We start from the raw sequence: 16,616 nt of genomic DNA, 5'->3' as shown, positions 1-16,616 counted from the left end.
AGACAGGTAGATCAGTGTATTTATTCTTATTCTGCAGTTGTTGAAGCAAAACAATGCACTTGAAAAGCATTCATCTCAGCACAGGAGACCCTTACAATGGTGAAGGACTCTGCTATGCACTCTATTTACAATGAAAGAAGTTGAAACAAAATGAAATTTAGATCCTTGGTTTAGGGTTAGATCTGTATCTGAAAATGGAATTATGAAATAGAGTTCACGTGGGCATAGCTTGGCCTTCTTGGCACTCCAGATTCTGGCTGTGTAATGCCTGGGATGTGCTGGGTATGAGCACACTAAGGCAGACACAGAGGTAAGGAAACAGAACGATCCTTTAGAATCGCTGTCAGTCAGTAGGGCTCCACATCCTTCTCCTACATGGCATTACAATGCCCTTGGCAAGGCTACACATCTGTGCGAGTAGCTTGTAAACACTGTTGCTTCACACTGCATGGGGTGGGTAACACAACAGCAGTGTTCTCCAGCATTTGCTAAACGTAGAAAGAAAAATGCAAAAAAAAAAAAGAAAAGGCGGAAATCATGAGCCACCAAAAATGACTTCCAAAAGAAAGTCAGAAGAGTATAAAATTATGCTTGATCCTGGGCATAATTATGAATCTTGTTTTCTCTTTCCAGCTCTTCAGACTGAACATGTTAAAGAATAGCCAGAACAACATAAGCCACCCATTCCTGGTACTGGTTCTCCAAGAAGAGTTTTGATCTTGTTTACTCCCTGGATGGTATGACTGGAAGAAGCACTACAGGTTAATGCAACCCACATTTATCACTTTGTCTTTTTGAAAGATATCATTAACTGAGAGAATTCCTTTCTTTCAGAAGGTACCTGAGGGAAAGAAGAGAAAGGAAAGACAGATGCTCTGTATTCTTGCCATAAAGAATTATAAGAGGGCATAAGGCATGGTGACACATGGTGGCCAAGAACTTGCACATATTCTACCATCACTTGAAAGTTTTCAATTCCACAAGAGAAACCTAAAATCATTGATTTGAACCTCAGAGCTCCAGTTCACAAATCCAGGAGGATTTGTTCATAACCCTGGGATAAAGCCCTTTACTTTATGAAGTCAAGATCTATAAAAGTAGCTTCTTTGGTACCTTACTGCTGCAGAAGTCAAATGGTCCACCAAAAGTGTCTTTAAAAGACACTCATCTTCACTTTATAGTATGATTCTCCTGGAATTATTCAGAAGCAGGATTAAAACATGCCTAACAGCTGTTTCCATAAACAGGTAATCTCAGCCCACAGTTATCAACTCTCACAGAGTGCAGAGGGTTGACATGCTGCTTCTCACTTAAATCATAACCACTCACTCCCAAAAGAATTCCTAGTAATAGTGCAGAGCTTGTATCACTCCAGTCTGAACACAGCAACTATGCTTTGGGGAATGAAAGCAGAAAGGAGAGGGGACAAGACCCTGGGGACTTAGAAATGCAGGACAGCTGGTGGCTGCTGGGAGCAAACACCTGAGAGCCTGTACCCAGCTTTGCTGCTGTTATCTTACGGTATCAGTCACTGCCTTCATGACACACCAGCACATCCATCATGTGCACATAAGAGCAATGGAGAAAGCAAATGCTAGCTACAGATCTCACAATGAAGCAGCTTTGGACATTAGCGCTGCTGTTTGCATGGGGCTTGGCTGCAGTCATATGTAAAGAACAAATCCTCTTCTTGGGCAGAAGCTAAAGTGCTGTTGAGACTCTTTTGAGGTGTAACATTTGCCAGAGAGGCTTGCCAATCTGAAGAAGTGTTTGAAGGGCCTATTCCAATTCCTAGTGTGAACCCTTAGCAAGAAATCTCTCAGATGCCAGCATTTCTAGTCCTTTATCAGAACTCTGTGGAGATGAAACTGCCCTGAGGGCTTCAGCAGCTTTAATTTTGCAGTGAATTTGACTTGGTGCCTTTCATGCATGTACCAATAAGACCTGTAGTAGAAATCTTAGAAGTTAATGAACGAGATAGGGAGATTTGGGCACATAATTACTACAGCAACATGTGCACTTTCTTAGACTACACCACGAGACCTTCTATTAGGCATGCTGCAGTAAACCAAATAAATCACAGGTCACAAAACACAGCACTAAATCCTGCCCATATTAAATTGTGAATTAATTAATAAAACTGGTATGGTATTCACATTTCAAATACACTAATAACATCAGAAAAAAATTCTGATTACAAGTGCATCCAAGCCAGTCTCTGTAGTGTTTCATCATCTATTCTCAATGTGAAGCCTTGCTTTTTCCAGCAGGGCCAGACATACGAATGCTTTTAGATACATAAATGTGCAGCAGGCACTTCCTAGGGCTTTGCAAAAGTTCCTTGCTTGGGTAATTTCCTAATTCCATTGATACCTGTTAGTGAATAATCACAGCACTTAAATTCCACTCTACAAAAGCCCACCAAAATGGGCACATTCATCTAATTAAGTTTTTGTAGACCCACAAACAGCACTATTTAAATGGCTTATTGGCAACTTGATTTTTCATCTCTCAGTTCCACTTCCATTCAGGGTCAATCCAACAAACAACAAAACATCTAACAGTTGGACTGTTAGTATCTTAAGATCTTTAAAAAATGAAGCAATTCCATTAAAAAGAAAACCATGTAGCCCTTACTGCTACTGCACGTGTCCTCTTCAAGGAACTGTGGCCAGACCTCATACTTCCACTGTACCTTGTGAAAAGAAAAGCACAGGTCACCAAAACCTTCCAGACCAGAATCTTTCATTAGTGCTGAAACAACAGCAAGAAAATTAATTCACTCCTATAAAATCTGACAATACAATAACAAAATATGTTGAGATACTGGAAGGGTGACAAAGCTGGTGAGAAGCCTGGAACACAGCCCTATGAGGAGAGGAGGAGGGAGCTGGAGTTGTTTAGTCTGGAGAAGAAGAGGCTCAGGGGTGATCTCATTGCTGTCTACAACTGCCTGAAGCCAGGTGGGGGTCAGTCTCTTCTCCCAGGCAACCGACAAGAGAACAAGGGGACACAGTCTCAAGTTATGCCAGGGGAAATACAGGCTGGATGTTCGGAGGAAGCTCTTGACAGAGAGAGTGATTTGCCATTGGAATGGGCTGCCCAGGGAGGTGGTGGAGGCACCATCCCTGGACGTATTCAAGAAAAGACTGGATGAGGCACTTAGTGCCATGGTCTAGTTGATTGGACAGGGCTGGGTGCTAGGTTGGACTGAATGATCCTGGAGGTCTCTTTCAGCTTGGTTGATTCTATGAAAATACTCATTAGTATTCCTGATTTACAGGGCAAGCCAAGCTTTTAGTCATCCTTGTCTTAATAATCTGCTACTACAAATAGTGAACAGTTTTCATCCTGTTTCAGAGGAAAGCATGAACTACAGCTGAAGTTAAGATCAAGTTTTCATTACACTTGCCATAGAATTTATTTTTCTGTTGCTTTTTATGTTGGTCAGTGGTAGTAGTTCTGTATCCTCCCCAGAAACTGGGATGCAGCAATTAAATATCCTACATTAGACAGGGATAGTGCTCAATCCTGTGCTTGTGCTCAGCACAGTGATTCCCAACATACCACCAAGCTGCTCTTAAAGAGCAGCCGACATCTCCTGGCAACCTAGGAAAAATGTCCTATTTTGAAACAATTTTGCCTCTGCGTGCTGCATGTTCTGTTTTTCCTTTCCCCTCACTCTTCATTACTAACAACATTTGCATGAAAAATAGCATCTTCCTTCTTTAAAAGGTTCACCCACTCTTGCTGCTGCTATTTTTTTTTTCTCTGCACTTGAACTCATAATCCTCTCTTTGTGTAGCTACAGTGGGATGCTGTGAAAATGACTGTCGTGTGGGCAAAGAGAAGAAAATGTAGCTGCCTGATGAGTTCTCAGGAGGAAGGCTGAGCACCAGTGTTTCCTCTGGTAATCAGTGCTGAAACCAAATGGGCAGCTGCCAACATCTAAAAGTTTCCTACCCTCAGAAGCAGTTCTCAGACTGTCAGTGTTCATGGCTGTGTCTGGCTGGAATTTCTGCCCGTGTGCAGCACATCCTTCTCCACACCATCACACCTAACCCACAGTAAGACAACCTCTGCCTCTTCTTCCCAGCAGTGCACTCACAGGGATGACACAAATCACCAGAGTCTCTGGAGACACCACCCCTGAATCAGACACAATTGGGTACCACCATAGTGTGAAAAACAACCAGTGCAACACCTTTTCTCCAGCATCCTTGCTCGACTTCACTCAGGAGACTGTTGCAATAAGCATATTTCTAGCATGTTGCTTCTATTCTCAATAAGTGGTTGACCATTGCCTCTAGCCCCTTTCCCCTCTGTGCCATGGGTTATCTAGTACCTGTGCAAACACCTTTTTCCCATACTGACCCTAACTTTTCTAAGGCACCACCTGCAAAACCATGCCAGAGTCCCACACACTCTTCTCAGCCCCTTTCTAACTCCTCATTGACAATGAAGAGCCTCCCAACAAGCAAGTCATTACAATCCACTCAGCTGATATCACTCTGTGCTTCTCCTGTGCTGTTAGAACTGCCTCTCTCAGCTCCTTCTTGTTCTTAACAGTGTCTTCTTTAGGGTAATCTCCTTCTTCCTCCTGCGATTCTGGTGCAAGAATAATGCCCCAGCTTGCTCTGGCACCAGAAAGAGTGCACATAAATAATAAGCAGGAGCAAAATGTGAAAAGCATAGGCATATGCTCGTTTCACTCATCTCCCACTGGTTTTGCTGGCCTTTAATCCCTAAACATCAAGCCAAAGAATGAAATCACGTCTATGGTGAAATAAGATCTATAGGGCTCAGTCCTACCATTTTTCTTTGTGTAAAACTAATACACAAAAACATCTCTAGTGTAGAGCTGGAGCATTTAACTTCCAAGGGAGAATATTATTTCTGCAAGAATGCAGCTGAGGAAATTTACCCCAGCATAGAGGGAGCAAGAACCACCTACGTGCAGGAAAAAATTTCCCAGCCTAATGTAAGTGCTGCAAAGACCTTGTGCCAGCCCTCATCAGAGGCTGAATTTCTCTCAGCAAGCCCATTCCAACGTGAAGATACAAAGCCTGTTGCTATCAAAGTGCCTGCTCCAGAGCATCACTGCAGCTATCAAACTGCTATTTGCTACTTTTCTTTTCCAGGATGCAATTACTCACATTGCATTGTGGCTCCAGAATAAAGTGGGAGGTGGTTAAATTCAACGTGAGCTACTGCCCACTCAAAAGACACCCTTGTCAGTCTTGTTGTGCTTTTGTTTTCTTAGGAGCTAGCTGCTGACTACTATGTTTTCTGTCCCTCCCATCTTCTTAGGAGGATTACTATAATCGTTTGATTATGCCTTTCCATGCAGTGGACAAAAACATCAATCATTTTAACCAAATGTTTTGGGAAGTTAAGTTTAGCTTTCAAGCAGGAGCTATTTCCATGAAATATGTTATTATTCATAATGGTTTTAAACAGAATCTGTCCCTTCCAACCCCTAACACTCTGTGATCCTGTTTTCTCTGAATGCCTAAACACAAGTTGAGAGCTCTTTCATTTTCTGGTGTTCACTCACTTCATTTTTCTTATACACGTGGTGGGCTATATTCCTCCAAGCAGCCCTGTGAAATATGCGGGATCTGTATACACTGTCTCCTCAAAAGCAGTAATACATGAAAGCAGCAAAGGCAGAGGGGAGAGGACAGCAGTCTGAAAGCCAGCCACCAGAGAAAGGTAAAATACTGCACAGAGAGAGAAGAAAATTGGAGAAACCCATAGGTGTGAACTTCTCTGTGTGAAGTAATTATGCCTGTGAATTAACAAAGCAATAAAGCAATCATGTGCCTAAGAGATGAACTGTGCCTTTGTCTCTTAAGGTGAGGAGTAATTTCTGTAGCCATAAAAGTGCCATCAATGCAGTGATGATGGATGTGAAGAGATCTTGTGCCATAGGCATCCAGTTAAGCCACACCATCTTATTTTGCTCCACAAACTATTTTGCAGCTGGAAAGGTAGAGGCTGTGACCCAACATAAGTCACTCAGCAGGTGGATATGGGTACAAAGGTAAGCAGCAGATACACAAAAGAGGCAGAGAAGCATCACATTCATCACAGCCTGGTGAGCATCATCACCTCCTGGAACTCAAACTCTACTTGCTTTACCAAAACCAGCCTCAGTGAGGGCAGATGAGACTCCAGCTCTGCCCATCCCTTCCTACTAAAGTTTCCTCTCACCGTTGTTTAAATGCAGTAAAGACAAAGGCAGAAAAGATACGTTGAGGAAAATCAATGTTTTTAAGATGAAACATCAATGTAATTCAAACAGCCTGAGTCAACTGCCTATAGTAAATTAAGTTTAAAATTTTAACAAACTGTCATGTAAAACTGGTGGTGTCTGACAAATTGGATTATGATAGCAATACATCACTCACAAAAGTATTATTGATAGTGACAGGAAGATATTGAATTTAAATTATTCATTTTTATTGATTAAACGGTATGTCTTCACCAAGAATGGGGTAAAACATCTGACAAACATTCAAGATTCATATTTTAGCTCCTGGAATAAATGTCTGTCAATCCACTTGTGCTGGGCTTTTGTGTAGTCTCCTGTGGTGGATCAAGTCAGTGGTAAAACTTCACACGTGAAGATCTATTCACCCACAATTCTTACAGCAAACACCGAGCTGCAAAACACACTTTCACCTTCCACAGACTGTTCTTAAAGCTGTTTCTGTGAAGATTCATAGGCTGGCATTTACCTATGAGTAGCTGCCTTCCCCCACCCTGCAATTCAGGGCAGGCGTCTGACACAAGGAGGGGCACCTCAGCTCTACATCAGCAACAGGGTACCATCCCTTGCCACTCATTCCGTCAGTCCAGCACTAGTAAGGAGATTTCAGTTGAAGACTGGACCTTCAAGTCGTTTGACAAAGCCAGTCTGAACTTCATTCTCTGCCAGCAGCAGTGAGATTCCAAACAAAATGAAAGGAGTAATTGCTTTCTGAGCTGAAAGACTGATCCAAGCCACAGAGAGAATACTGACCCTAAGCAGCTCCAACACATGTACACCAAGAAGAAAAATAATCAGGGAACAGAAAGGCATGTCAGCTTCAATAACCAACATGCACTTCCTCCCCTCAGACTATTACCTGGGAAAAGTCCTGGGGATTGTTATTTCATTTAAGCTTCCTAGTTTCCACAGCCAGCTTCTGTCTGGAGGTTTTCACTAGGATGGCACTGAACCTCATGCATACAATAGGAAAAGACATCTATGCTGGCAAAGAAGGTGGAAGTAACAGGAGAAATTCACCCAGCCCAAAATCAATCAGCAGCCTTAGAGGAGCCTCTTACACCCAAATAGGTACTTTTTATATTTTTTCAGACTTTCAGCTATAGTAGATTTCACATGCCCATAAAATCCCAAGCTTTGCCCTGCTCTATGTAAGAAAGGGCATGTGAGGCTAAGAGCCTGGATACATACATGCTGTTACTGTTCTTGCTTATCTGCACAGTCTTAACAACTGCAGGAAAGTACACCAACACACACTTGTATGTGGGTGACTGTCACACTGAAGGATGTTTCAGATGAAGAAGTGGCGTGTGCAGTCTTTAGTTGCCTGCAGGAACTCATTCTCCCATCAAAGCATAGGGAATGAAGCCACCTTTTCACATATATGTTCTGGGTGACCTCCTCATGTAAGCACCGTTAACATGTACATGAATAAATGGCAAATAAGACTTGCATCATCATAATGCATTTTCTGGGGATTTGTAGGAGAATTTGAAGTTCTATTGCCTTTTGTCTATGTCCCAACATACTAACACAATGCTACAATGGCACAATTTGGGCTAAATAATCTTACTTGGCTGTATGGGACTTTTTTGTCTTTAAGACAGGAGATTTGAGTCCTCATAGCTTGAACACACACTGTTACCAACAATGCTCTCATAAGATTAGCCAGCCTGCAAAAATAAGTTCTATTATTATTCCAGACTGTCAACATTTGCATTTAAGTTGTAACAAAGAGCTTGCACTTTCACACATCTAGGATCTCAAGCTATCATCAGTATGAGCTTTTTGATAAGCCAACACATGAGACTGCTCTCCACATGCTGCATGTGGTGGAGCCCAGGACACAATTAATCCATTAGCTGGTCCCAGGACATGTAGCCCAAGGTGGCCAAAACAAGTCTGGGAGATCAGTTTTACCATTAGCCAGTGGTTCCTCCTGTGTTCAATGTTGATACTTAATTTTATCTTCCAAAGGAAGGCACTCACTCTTGTTTTGAATTGTCAAGAGGGAGTGGAAATGCAGTGCTACAGCTATGTGTCAATGAAATGTTTCATTGGAGCATTAATACAGGAGCAGCACAGTTCATTCTTTTCCCTCATCTGCAGAACAAGACAGAAGTAAGTAAGATTACATTAAAGAAAAGCTCCACAAAGTTAACAAACTTGTTTAGATACTAGGCTGATGTAGGAGGGGTGGTGTTCAGAAAAAAAAAAAAATCTCTTCACTTGCCTCCAGTTGACATTTTTATTTCATTTACATGAAGAAAAATTGTCTTTTGGTATAAGAAAGTTCAGACTACTACCTGGATTATTTCTCTCTACTTGAAATAAAAAGGAATTTGTTTCATACACTTGACCTCTGGTAAACTACTACACAATAAATCCTTTTCATTTCCCTCTCCCTGCTGAATGTGTATTTGGGCCAGTGTAAATACAGCACCTTTCAATAGCTCTGGGAAACTTCAACAAGAGATCATGGAAAATTAGTTTGTTCCTAGCATTACTGTGCCCTTGTTTAAAAGCCTTCTGTGATTCATCAGAAAAACACATCAAATAAAAAACCTCAATGTTTAAATGATTCACAGCCACTTTACCAATAAAATAATGAATCCAAGATGTTTCCATACCTCTTAACACCTTAACATCCAAAATGCCCCCTTGTTAAAAGTCCTGGTTTTGACACATTTTAGCTATTTAACACAAAGGCTTTCAGCCATAAAATCAAGTGGAACTTCACAGCCCTAATCCTCTACCAGTATTTCACAGCTCATCCCCTTCACACTAAATACACAGTGGAAACCTATAGGAGATCAATCCCCAGAGGTCTACAACACTGGAATAAAACCAATAAGAACTGAGGCAAGACTTCTGGATACCTACTTAAATCCAGAGCCTAAATCCTTTTAGTTTGTGGGGACAGATGGACAAAAGCTGGGCCCCTCTCATTTCCAGTCACTGCAGACTCGTGTTAGTGAAACTCTCCTTTTAGCAAGAACTCATCACACACACTACTGAGTTATACCATCATGTTGGTCATGGTCATTAAAAATGGTTCAGGAAACCTGAGAATGGGCACAGTTTTCTGCTAACAGGTGAATAAGAGAGTCTGCAACACTCAAGAGGGCTGAGCAATAATCACAAGATCTGGCAGGAAATTTCAGAAGTTGCATCCCATTCCTTCAACTGAAAGAAAGCTCCTTTTGATTTCCACAGCAATGCGTTTCCAGGCATCTCTGAATGTCTAATTTTCAGCAAACAAATGTGAAAAATAAGCTAATCATCTTGATAACCTCTCTTTTGTCTCCTACCTAACCCAGAACTGCCTTGTGCCAAGTCTCACATGCTCACATAGGAGAATAAAATCAGTAATCCCTTCCTCTGCAAGATTGTTTTGCTACCTGCTTTTGACCATTTCCTGAATCTTTGTATTTCTGTGAAAACCAACACATTTCAGGGAAGAAACTATAAGAATAGCCTTAACAATTTTAGATTAACTTTCTTAATTATTCAACAAACTCTTCTCTTGTTTAGCTTTACTGCTCCACACATCTGTCCTATTATTCAGTAATCAATGCTAAAAATAAAATCAGCTCTTGAGTTTCTCAGAAATTAAGTCCTATGCAGACAACCACAACTAAAAATCCATGAAGTTGCTGGGTGCAGCTCTCAAATACAGATATGTCCATCTGAAAACACCCATGTACTGCAGCTGTGGTAAGCATGTCTCTAACTACATCATCATACATAGCAATTCTGAAAAGACAGACTTCACTCTAAATTCAGGCAAGTGAATAAGGTAACATTGACCATGGTTATTCCTGTGCCACTCCTCTTATGCACTATATGCTGTGCAGGCTCTGCAGTGTCACAGTCTAGGCAGTTGTGTTCTAAATCAAGACACAAAAACCACAGAATATGACTTTGAAGTGCAAACATCTAGGACCAAGGCTATGCAGTTTCTAAGACCAGCTTTCTGTGTTCTTTTAATCACTCTACCTTGCACCTCAGGTTTTGCCAGTGTCATCTGTTATTTTTTCAGTTCTTTTTCCCCAGTGATAAAAGACTTCCCATCAAACAGAGCTATTTCCTAGACAGCAGCAGATGCTCTGTCTTGCACTATGTGCTTTCTGCAAAGTCACTGAGAGCTGCAGGTCTCTGTGCCAACTGGGGCTTTACCTCACTGCAGAGCCCAGCGCTGCAGTAACACAGTGTAGCTCAGCTCGAGCAGAGACCCAGCACTGTCATTTTGGAGTCAGGAAAACTGCCGGTAGGCAAAGCCAGTACTGACCTCTCCCAGTGGAGACCAGACTCATCATGTCTCCCGCAGAGTTTTAAAGCAGAACAGCTGATGCTCACAGAGCTTGCACAGGGTGCAAGTGAAGGAGACAGCTGCCGGGGTGCTGCCTGTAGAAAAGGACCACCTGTTTGCTTTGCATTTGCCAGAAGAGACTGAGATGGATTGTTTCAAATCTGTACAGCCTACTGCTCTGGGAGAAGATGTGCAGGGTTGGTACAGGGGACAGCTCTGCTACAGCCACTCTATCCCAGCCCTTCGAACCCTTCTCAGCAGGGTCTTGTTCAACTTTTCTGTGCCAGCTCTACATCATTTGTTTTACTTTTCTCTTTCTCCTTTCTTTCAAAGTTGTGGTCCCTTCCACAGGAAGCTGAAAACAAAAGAGGGGAATAGGGAAGAACACTACTTCTGCTGGACATGAAGGGTCAGAGGCAGGGGAATGCAAAGCTTAATTGCTGCAAGTCTCAGAAGCAGACAAGCAAAGAAAAGGGACCGCCACTGTATGGAGAAGAGAGACTTCCTACCCAAGCCCTGCAAATAAAACAATCTCCCCCATAGCACCCTACTCTTTTGGCCTCAAGTTGCATCAGGACAAGTTTAGGTTGGATATTAGGAAGAACATCTTTCCTGAAAGGGCTGTCAAGCCCTGGAACAGGCTGCCCAGGGAATTGGTGGAGTTGGCATCCCTGGAGGAATTTATCACCAGAAGCAGATGTCTTGCCAGCCTTCAGTGTCTGTGCCAGCAGCTGTGCTTCAGCAAGCAGACAGTGTCCTCCCTGTGCCTGCAGCAGAGTTAGTAGCAGCTATGTCTGCACATGAAGGGGCTGGATTTACCAGTGCACAAAACTGGGCAATAGGGCTTGCTTTATTTACCTTTCATCCTTGACACTTGTGCTACAGACAATGTACTTCTCCTCTAAGGTAAAAGCAACATGAAATTCAAATTGCCATAAGCAGCCTGAACTAATGAAGTTGCAAGATCTGTCATGCCAAACAGAAAAGGAGAGACAGGCACCCACAGTTTCACCCCAACCGTGCTGACCCCACAACACACCTTTAAAACAGCTGCCATGTTCAGTTCTGTGCCCGGCACAGAAAAAGGGAGAAGATCAAACTGTTCTCCTGCTGACACTGGTGCTGTCGTAACTTTTCAGTCCAACAGTACTGCCTTTAGGGCTTCACATTCAACTGTGAACAAAAACACCAAGGAAGCCTTGTAGTTTAGAGCAAGAGAGAAGTGGCTTTGTCCAAGTACAAACAAAACTCAGTCTTCTCTAGTGTTGTCATCACATGTAGAGTTTTGGCATTCATTAGCACTGGGGAAGTGCAATAAATTGTTTAATTGTTTTGGAAGATACAAATTCTGGAGCTGCCTCTTGCTTTTTCACAAGAATGATGTGGAATTGCTCAATTGCACACAACGCTAAAGACAGGGGAATAGCAAGCACTGCTAAGAAAACTAAATGACAGCTCCTCCACTTGCAACAAATTCCCAGTGCTGATGGATCTACTCAGGAATTTTAGCCAAAAGTTACTTGCAAATAATGTTTATTTCTGAGGTTGTAATGCCCACCATAATTTCTCTTAATTATTTCTGACACATTCCATATCAGTTGTGGACCCAAATAACGCTGGGAAATGAACTCTTGAGTCTTCTTTAAAGGAAATGTGCCAAGGAATATAATTAAATGCTGCACATTTATATTAGAGCATCAAGGCATCTGAAGTAATCAACACAGGGCATGCAATGACATGGTGGGAATAATATTCATATAAACACTTATGAGGGACAAGGGCATCCTTAGGCAGATTTCACTTCCTCTCTAGTGTTCTTGTCAAAACAACACAGGGAGGTCCTAAACTTCCAATAAGATTAACAGTCAGATAGAAAGTCAGTCTCAGCATGGCTTGCATGAGAAACTTATAAAAAGAAACAGATAAATAACTATCTTTCCAAGGAACTCTTACCCCAAAATATCTGTCAACAGAGAGGTGTACAAAAGGCTCAGCTGGCCCAGAACAGGAACGAAATGCCAACCCTTATTCATTCTTTCCCCTAGATTCTGCCCACGCTCCTTACAACACAATGGCAATATATGGGGTTTTCTGAGCTGTACAAGGATTCTCTTAATTTGATCAGTAGCTTCAGGTAGGAGCATCCATGACATACTTCATAAAGTTAATGAAATCTGCCCACCAGAAAGGCTGAGAAATTGTTGTCCTTCAGCTGTGTCATATTTACTCTCCAGGGTTATTTCCTTTTCAAAGCAGCACGTGGGCAGGAATAGCTTTTCTTCTTGTGGCAGGAGCAGGTACAAACTTATACTTTGTGGACAAATTTATAACCAAAAGATAGGAATGGGAAATTTACTCTTGCAGGCTTCAAATCCACTGAGTTCCTGCCTGCTCCTACGGGTCTCTCAATCTAATGATCTGCCCCCACGGGCCAGGCTGGGTGGGACATAAAGATCCAGGCTAGAAAAATAAAGTGAAATAAAAGGCTGCTGCAAAGATACCGTTACTCCCCTGAACAGGTCTCACGTTTCACTAGAGCTTAACACCAGCTGGGCAGCTTCTTTTAAAGTCCATCCCTCCCCACAGACAGCGGTGGGAAGCTGTCCGGACAGAGGGCAAGCCCCTAAACCAGACTCTCTCATGTTCATTTGAATTCAGACTGTTCAGTCTGACTGGCTTATCTCCCTGCGTTATCTGCAGCCTGCAAACATCTCCACAGGCAGATTTGTATGCGCATAGATGTCTGGGGAGTAGTTGTTAGTCAGACACATTTGAATGAAAACAAGGCAGTATTACGCACAGATCAGAGACTCTGCAGCTCATCAGCACCTATTAGTGCTAAGGAGGAAAGTGCAGACAGACACACAGACAAGGTACTCCATCAGGACAAGGGTGCTGCAGTGCCACAGCTACACAACCACAGCAGAGAGTACCACGCTGCGGTGAGACAAGATGAATTGGAGCAGATCAAAGAGGGCTCTAACATCAACGCAGCCATTGTATCTCCAGTGACAGACAGCTGCCACGCAGGAACAGCTGTTTAATAAGCATCATGGCACAGCCTCATTAAAAATACACCTTTTTTGTTCTTAAAAAATCCTTTTTATTTTGAAACGTCAATCTTGCTGAAGAAATGACTCTCATGAAACCCTGCAGAGCGTTCTAGTGGTCTGCTAGCAGGGCTGCAGTGTCAGTACTAGCATGTTCTGAACAGTCAGAGGAAATTCTTTATTCATCCATTCGCAGGCTTAAATAGGTTTCTACAAATAATCTCATCAAGTAACAAATGATTTGTAAAGAGGCATTAACTAATGAAAATGAAAAGGGCTAAATTCAGAGAATGTTATGAATTGGTCTGATAGCACTTGATGACACTCAACAAGCAAATTGGCCACATTAAGAATGGATGAGGTCACTGTCAAAGCAGAAGATCTGGCAGAAGAGAGACTGTTGAGAACTCTTCCAATTTTCATGATTAACTTGATAATTTGCTGGCCAGATCAAATCAAATCCATAAATGGAAGCCCTGACATGATTAAAATGGCCATGAAAAGGTTAAGGACTGATTAATTGTCTTACAATTCAACATGAGATTTAAGAGAAAGGTGTCACAGATGAAAGATGAGCAGTAGGAGATAGATAGAGTAAGGGTAGGCTGGCCTTTTAATCAATATATTAGGCCCTGAAGACAAGGACTTGGCACAGACATGAATGTGACACACTATCTTTCTGAGAAGAGAAGACCCTCAAGGACCCTCCATATCCACACTTCTATTAACATCTATCTTTTTCATCTGGTTCTACATCTGCAATATGCAGGAGGAAACTACTTATCTACCTTTCCAGTGTGTTAGGGGAATTATCAAACGCAAACCACCGTGCAATTTTCAGGTAGGAGAAGGCCATAAACATCTCCGAAGTACAGGCATCAGGCAAAAGAAAATGAGAGATGTTAGCATTTTTAATTTATTGACTAGCAGGGAATGCTATCATGGGTGTCTGACTGCAGATGGAATAGCTGCTTCAATTCACTGGTGTAACTGTCAGCACCGAATCCATGCAGAGCGAAAAATGTGGCACCTTTCAGCCAAACTTAATAGGAATATCAATGGGTTGAAACAGAATTGCAGTCAGGTCTGCAATTGAAACATCTAGGTGCTTAGGAAATTTTACTTATTGTGATAACACAGCCAGTGTGATATGAACCAGTAAGTCACCAAAGTCGTCATTGTTTAGAAGATAATTTGCGAATCTATAGCTCTGCAGTTGTTTGGAAGTATGTCATGGGTTTCTTTCTTTTTAATACACTTGACAGACAATATTTTGTGTAGGCTCAGAGGAACTCCACATTCATTTCAGACTCATTATTCTAAATAAATGATAAACCTTTGTGCCGCTTAGTTATCTAATAAGCAAGAGTGTGCATTACAAAATAAAGGCCAGGTTGGCTCTTTGACATGCCAAGAATTGTTTCCTCTCTCATTTTAAGTAAAAGTTTGCATATGAATTATGGAAATCTTTAGAGGCATACCTGGAAATCAAAGCAATACTTTTTTTTCCTTCTGCAGAAGATCTTGTTATGAAGAAGTCACTTCAAATCAGGAGGGACACAAAAGGTAGTGTGCTAGTTTGAAGCTAGCTAGAATGTTTTGGTGAGAAGATCTAGATCTTAGGCTGTGAAAGGAAAACAGTGGTGATGTCTACTCCCCTCAGAGTCTTGCTGAAGAAGAAAGGAAAACATTAGATAACACTCTCGCCATTTTGACTCACTCTCGGGCTGGGCACTGACTGAGCTGCATCTCCCTAACCTCACCTTCCATTCACCTTTGCTTCTTAACCTCTTGGCTGAACCACTATTCTTCTTTAGGACTGGGGTAAGGTTGAGAGGGGCAGAGGGAAGGTGCAGGGGTGGTTGAGAGCCCCTCCTGGGGACTCAGGTTTCTGGGAGGGTAGTTGTGCTTCTGTATTACTTTTACCTTGTATATTTCTGTATATAACTGTATATACTGTAAATATCTGCTTGTATATTGTGCTAGCTGTAAATAAATAGCTTCATTTGTATTCCCAAAGCCAGCTGAGACTAGTCTGGGTGACTTCTAAAGTATAGGGGGGGCAGGGAACACCCAAACCATCACAGGTAGTAAGGCTGACAGAACACAAAAGAAATCGCTTACATCTAACCTTCCATCCTTACCACAGAACCAACTAGAACATAATCATTCCTGACCTACCTTGGCCTACATATATGCTAACCACTTCAGCTCAGCTTGTTGAATTGAAGCACTGAGAAGTCTTGTGTCAGGTTCTGAAAGCACTAGCTAAAAGAACAAAAAAAAACAAACCACAAGTTTTTTGACTTCTTTCACTTTCTACTTTTGTTGCTGAATCCTGAATGTTTCTGAAACTTTCTGAAATATGATTTATTTTTCAACAGAAATTGTTAGATGCTGGAACTTAAAAAAGATACTCTTCTTCCAAGTGCTGGCATTACTTATTTAATTTCCCATAGACAGGGTGGAGGGAATAATAATCTACTGCCCTTTAACCTCCTAGTGCCCCAAAACTCAGACAAATGCTGCCCTTTGCATAGTGTTCAGCTGGATTTTGCTGGAGCAGGCTAAGAAAAGGTGCCTCCTGGAAATGGGCCTCTGAGCATTCCACAGCATCCCTCATTCCCCTGCCCCTTCCTGGCAGCCGATTCATGGTTTTGTTCTTCCCTTTACTACCAGGGACTGTACTGGTTTTACTTTCCTCGTTCCCTCCTGTCCTTCCACCTCTTTTAAGCACACTGATCCAGCAGGTATTTATCTGGTCCTTTGCTCCATCTGCCGCTCAAATACTAAACAAGGAAAAACCCAGAGCCCCCAAGCTAAAGCAAAAATGCTATTTAGTGTATGCTGCAATCACCAAACTGAAATAAAAGCAACATGTTGAAATAAAAGCAAGGTGTTTTGCAGAGGATTTCAAGTATTTGAGATTTAGCTTCACTTTCCTTTGGACACAAAAACAAAGACTCCACAAATTCAAAAA

The sequence above is a fragment of the Pogoniulus pusillus genome, chromosome 19 (genome assembly GCF_015220805.1).
Source record: "Pogoniulus pusillus isolate bPogPus1 chromosome 19, bPogPus1.pri, whole genome shotgun sequence".
Lineage (NCBI taxonomy): Eukaryota > Metazoa > Chordata > Aves > Piciformes > Lybiidae > Pogoniulus > Pogoniulus pusillus.
This window is presented reverse-complemented; position numbering follows the sequence as displayed.